Source organism: Hemiscyllium ocellatum, chromosome 36 (assembly GCF_020745735.1).
Source record: "Hemiscyllium ocellatum isolate sHemOce1 chromosome 36, sHemOce1.pat.X.cur, whole genome shotgun sequence".
Lineage (NCBI taxonomy): Eukaryota > Metazoa > Chordata > Chondrichthyes > Orectolobiformes > Hemiscylliidae > Hemiscyllium > Hemiscyllium ocellatum.
Window position 1 is genome coordinate 14,345,422 of NC_083436.1, and position 6,000 is coordinate 14,351,421.

Genomic DNA, 6,000 nt, shown 5'->3' on the forward strand with positions numbered 1-6,000 from the left:
AACTACACCTCTCTCAGCTTGAAGTCTCACAGGGCACAGGGTGGCAGACAGGCTAGAGGAAGAAGGCACTATCATCTTTGAGGTTCTCTGAGAGAGGATGTCTGCAGGATTTGTCCATACTTTTTCATGCAGAGGGTGGTACGTGTATGGATTGAGCTGCCAGAGGAAGTGGTGGAGGCTGGTACAATTGCAACACTTAAAAGGCATTTGGATGTGTATATGAATGGGAAGGGTTTGGAGGGATATGGGCCGGGTGCTGGTGGGTAGGACTAGGTTGGTTTGGAATGTCTGGTCGGCATGGACAAGGTGGACCGAAGGGTCTGTTTCCATGCTGTACATCTCTGTGAGGCTTCCTTCAGCTGGGTGCTGACTGGCACTGCCTGTCTCCATGTGAGGAATGGGCACCTGAAGGGAGCTCAAGACACGACATTACTCTGAATTGTCACATGTATTCAATATAAACTACAGTGTTTATTGTCACGCGGACGAAAGCGCTATTCACATTAATTTAGAATAAATTTTTTAAAATTACGTAAAGAGAATCCAAATGTCCTTTTCTGCTGCTCCAGCTCTGGGCTGCCCAGTCTATGCCATGTCGTGGAGAGTCTCCCGCTCTAGGCTTCACAGCCCATACCATCCGACAGAGAATATCCAACGCCAAGCTACACCAGACTACGCAGTGTCAAGGAGAGTGTTTTGCTAGAGGCTACACCAACCGACACTGTGCCACACAGAGTGTCCTGCTCCAGGCTACACCAACACCCACCGTGTCACACAGAGTCCCGCGCCAGGCTACACCAACCCACACCGTGCCACACGGAGTGTTCCCGCTCCAGGCTACACCAACACACACCGTGTCACACAGAGTGTCCCACGCCAGGCTACACCAACCCACACCGTGTCACACAGAGAGTCCCGCGCCAGGCTACACCAACCCACACCGTGTCACACAGAGAGTCCCGCGCCAGGCTACACCAACACCCACCGTGTCACACAGAGTGTCCCGCGCCAGGCTACACCAACCCACACCGTGTCACACAGAGAGTCCCGCGCCAGGCTACACCAACCCACACCGTGTCACACAGAGTGTCCCGCGCCAGGCTACACCAACCCACAACATGTCACAGAGAGTGTCCCACGCCAGGCTACACCAACCCACATCATGTCTCACAGAGAGTCCCGCTCCAGGCTACATCAACACACACCGTGTCACACAGTGTGTCCCGCTCCAGGCTACACCAACCCACACCGTTTCACACAGTGTGTCCCGCTCCAGGCTACACCAACCCACACCGTTTCACACAGAGTGTCCTGTTCCAGGCTACACTAACCCACACCGTGTCACACAGAGTGTCCCAAACAGGCTCTTTATCAGGATAGTTTGAGCAAAAAGCAAGGAGTAGAAGGAAAATGACAAATAGGAAACTGCAGATGAAGAGGCCAAGCTTGGGCATAGGTGGCTGAATGTTGCTGACTACTGCCATTTTGGAAGTTTTGCCTTGCTGTTGGTGCAGAGCATCCTGAGAGACTGTGATGGAATGCAGCTCTGTGCACCTTTCCTGCACACTCCAAGATGATTGGATCTGGCGCTTCATGGCAACCATCAATCTGTCCATTAATGGAAACCAGACATTTAAACCCTGACAGCATGGAGGCCTCTCCTACCTGAGCAGGTGTCTCATCTTCAGCAGTTGCTGGAGTACCAGGAATATTTCTTCCACAGCCGGATGATGATGCAGTTCCAGTGGAGGAAACTGGGAGAGTAACACAACAAGGAACCATCTTCTTAATCGGTTGCTGGAACGTGAATGACACAGCATCTCTCATCCCAGCTTTTGATAACAAAAGCCAAATCCTCTCAGTGGGTGAGGAGCTGAATGCCTGATGCCCCAGCTGGTGTCCTGGCTCTTGCAGCTCTGTTATGGAATACTTATTCTTGAACTGAAGCAGGGTAAGATAAAAGTGGGTGGAAAAACAGATTAGTACTGTTGGGAGGGTGGGCAAAGTGGTGAGGTGCCCTGATTAAGGGAGTGGTCCATACAGAGGCCATGTTAAGAGTGTGATGGCGTTGGGGTGGGTAATAGCTAGTGATGGCAGCTGTTGCAAGCAGCAGTAAAAGTGATAGAGCATTAGGTGCAGTGAGTGTGAGGTACCAGATCACTTACCCTTCCAAAGCAAACATGGTCATTGACTTTCTTTTGGCACTGTTAAGTTTTCTCACCACCTAGTAGAGACTCTACTGACCTGAATGGCAACTTCAAACTGGAATAGCATGTTCTGATGTCTTAGCTCCTCTGTCGATTCAAGAGGGAAGAACATCCCTCATCTGCATTGCCCTTTCACTCCCCCACATCCCAGTCCACAAAGCAGAGCTCCCGTTTCTCCTTATCTGACATGTCCAGGGCAAATGACTCCAACCCTACAGCACATTTCTTAACAGACAGCACCCATCTGGATATACAATGGGCTTTTGGATATGGCTCTAGTGCAGGGAAGATCTGATTATCCTAGCAGTGGTGAATAATTCTATGGCAAATGGTAGAATTGGGCTAGCTTCAGAAGAGAGGGATATCATAGGGACACATAGGAGGAGTGGTATTATTGCTGGACTGTTAATCCGGAGACCCTGGTAATATTCTGGGGCCTGGGTTTGAATCCGATTACGGTGGATGGTGGAATTTGAATTTCATTTAAAAGCTCTGCAATTAAGTGTTTAATGGTGACCATGAATCCATTGTCAATTTGTTGGAAAAACCAATCTGGTTCACTAATGTCCTTTAGGGAAGGAAACGCCATCCTTACCTGATCTGGCCTACATGTGACTCCAGACCCACAGCAAAATGGCTGAAACTTTAATGCCCTCTGAGCATTTAGGGATGAGCGATAAAAGCTCGCCCAGCCAGTCATGCCCTCAGCCCATTAATGAATAAAAAAAGGGACACAGCATGTAATTAATCAGATATATAAGAACGAAATAGTGCAGATGCTCAAAATCTGAAACAAATACTCTGAAGAAGTCATATTGGACTTGAAAATTAACTTTGTTTCTCTCGCACAGGTGTTGCCAGACTTGTTGAGTTTCTCCAGTTTATGAGACTTGTTTGGGGTGATCACAGGTCGATGCCTATTTGATCTTAAGGGACAAAACCATCCAGGAATTTCATCAACATGGTATTTAGCCAAACTCTGGTAATATTCAGCTCTTTGAAAGCATGCAGCATAAAAGTATCCACAATTTACATTAGCATCAGTGTTGAGTGCTGTAACTAGAAAAATTGAGCCTGCCCATCCAAGAATAAAGACATATTGGCTTTATTATTCAGTTAAGACTCAGGAAAATGGCTGTTCTTATGAAAACTTTATATTGCTTATTAATTTTAAAAAACGCCAATTATTGGCTGAAGTAGTGTCTGCCATCGAGAACACTTTTCAGTTTCTCATCTGTAAATAGCCAGAATCCAATTAGCAACATGTGTAATAACTTAGCAGTCAATATATAGAGTTTGTAATAACTGATGAGGTGTTTGAAGGAGAAGAATTTGTTTCTTGGCATAGTGTAAAATGAGTGGTAATGAATCGACAGCTCATTTCACAACCCAATCACTTTATTCCTTCCATTGACTTCCCTTCAGTTTCCATCACAGTCAGTCATTATTTTCAATTCTGTTGTTTAACCATTAGATCACTTGTAACTTTAGAATCAATGCTTGTTCCGAGTTATGAACTAAAAGGTAACCCATTAGTTCCCAGTTTAGGGAAAAGATTTGGAATATACAAAGATGTATTTAGACTTTGGACTGTATTCTTGGTCACTTCTCAAAATTTATGCATCAATCATATTCCATTTTACTTGCCACTGGCTTACAATTTCACAATCTTATGTGCCGCTAGACTTTTTCACACAACAGTGTTCAAATGTGCAAGTGATTGGTATGATTGTAATGAAGTCAGCCAGGTTGACCACATAAAATATGAGTTCCATGATTGGGCTGTTAATCTGATAAGAGCAGGTGTGTCAGACTGTGTTCACTTTGGGAGCTAGTTCTGAGGATCAGTGTCAAGGACTCTCCATGTGAAAGTAAAGAGTGACTTGGTGACAGGATGCCAACCATGTGGAGTTACTTAATTGGCAACGAGCAAATAGCAGGCTCCTGAAATTTGCTTGCAACGTCGTACTTGAGTCAGGCTAAGCATTTCTAGCATTATGCTGTTATTCAGTCATTCCATCCTGCTATTGAAGCCTGGGCCCAGTTGATGAAGAGAAAGCATTATTTTTTTCCGGGCAAATGACATTGGCGCAAATAAAAGGCAATGCATAATTCTCCTGACAGCTCGTGGATCCGTAGCTTTTTCAGTTATTAGGAGCCTGACTTTCCCTCAGGCACTAGATATTAATACTTTTCAAGGTTGATGGATTTAGCTGAGGAATATTACGATCCCAAGCTTTCTCTAAGTCAGAAATCCTATGGGTTTTACTCGGCAATTTGAGAGCTCAACTGGACTTCGAACAGACACTACAACTGGCTTTGTCATTAGAAAATGTGGCAAGTGGAGCATATGAGTTGCAAAGGAAGTGTACACCCTCGCCAGTCTGGCAGAGTTTGGGGAACACCACTTGTGTGAAGGCAGTTGCAGAGCCTCACTCTGGACATATCCTGAACAGAAGGAACTTTAGGTCAGCACACAGCAAAGCCCCAAACAAAGCCAAGCCTCAGCCAAAAGGTTAACATTTCCTTCCGAATCTGGGCTGGGAAGCTATTGTTGTTGCTGCCAATCAATGGACTCCAGGCGGCACAGGAGTCCCACTCATCCTAAATTGAGTCAGAGAACTCATAGGCTGGTTTCCAGGATAGTGCACACCCTGGAAAATACACTTTCATCTGGTTTGAAACAATTAAGTTGCTTAGCCACATCCAAATCAGAATCAATCAAAATAAACATCTGGTTAAATGGTCATCCTGTTCCAGTGGAGATCAATACTAGATTCCCTACAGTGTGGAAATAGGCCCTTTGGCCCAACAAGTCCACACCGACCCTCTGAAGAGAACCCACTCCCTCTGACTCTTGCACCTAACACTACGGGCACTTTAGCATGGCAAATTCACCTAACCTGCACATCTTTGGACTGTGGGAGGAAACCGGAGCACCCAGAGGAAACCCACGCAGACACGGGGAGAATGTGCAAGCTCCACACAGACAGTCACCCAAGGCCAGAATCGAACCTGGGACCTGGATGCTGTGAGGCAGCAGTGCGAACCACTGAGCCACCATGCCGCCATTTCAGTGATCACAGAACTGGTCTTTAACAAAACTTTCTCTGGTCTCCAACCCTTAGCTCTGCACAAGACCTTAGCTTGACTGAAAACCTAGATCCGGGGACCTTTACAGATTAAGGGTACAACATTGGTTCTGGTCACTTATGAGAAGCCGTCGGTTTAGTTCCCACTGATTGTAGTGGCCAATCTTGATGGGGCAAAATTGATTGAGAAAGATTCACCTAGATTGGCTCAACAATTTTCAATAAAAAAATGGCTGTTGAAGTGAAGTTCTAATTAAAATTCCAGATAGTTTTCAGAAAGGTCTCGGGACTATCAAAGCAGCAAAGGCCACCTTGTAAGTTGACCGGGAAGTAATTCCATGATTCTGCAAGGCCCTCCCAGTGCCATTTGTCTTATAGAGAAAGATAGAGGCAGCAATGAGAAGGCTGGAAAGTGAAGGACTCATCAAACCAGTGTAGTTTGCAGAATGGGCAGCACCAGCCATACCGATTGTGAAGCTCGATGGGTTGATTCGCCTTTGTGGAGATTTTAAACAAGCAGTAAACCATTTTTTGTGGCTGGATAAAAACCCGGCCCCTCGCATTGAAGATTTATATGCAAGGCTGTCAGGGGGTGTCCCTCACAGAGCTGGAGACAAACCATGCACACTTGCAATTGTGGTTTGCTGAGGATTCCCAAAAGTATGCTTGAATTAATATCTATAAGGTCTTGTACCAATATA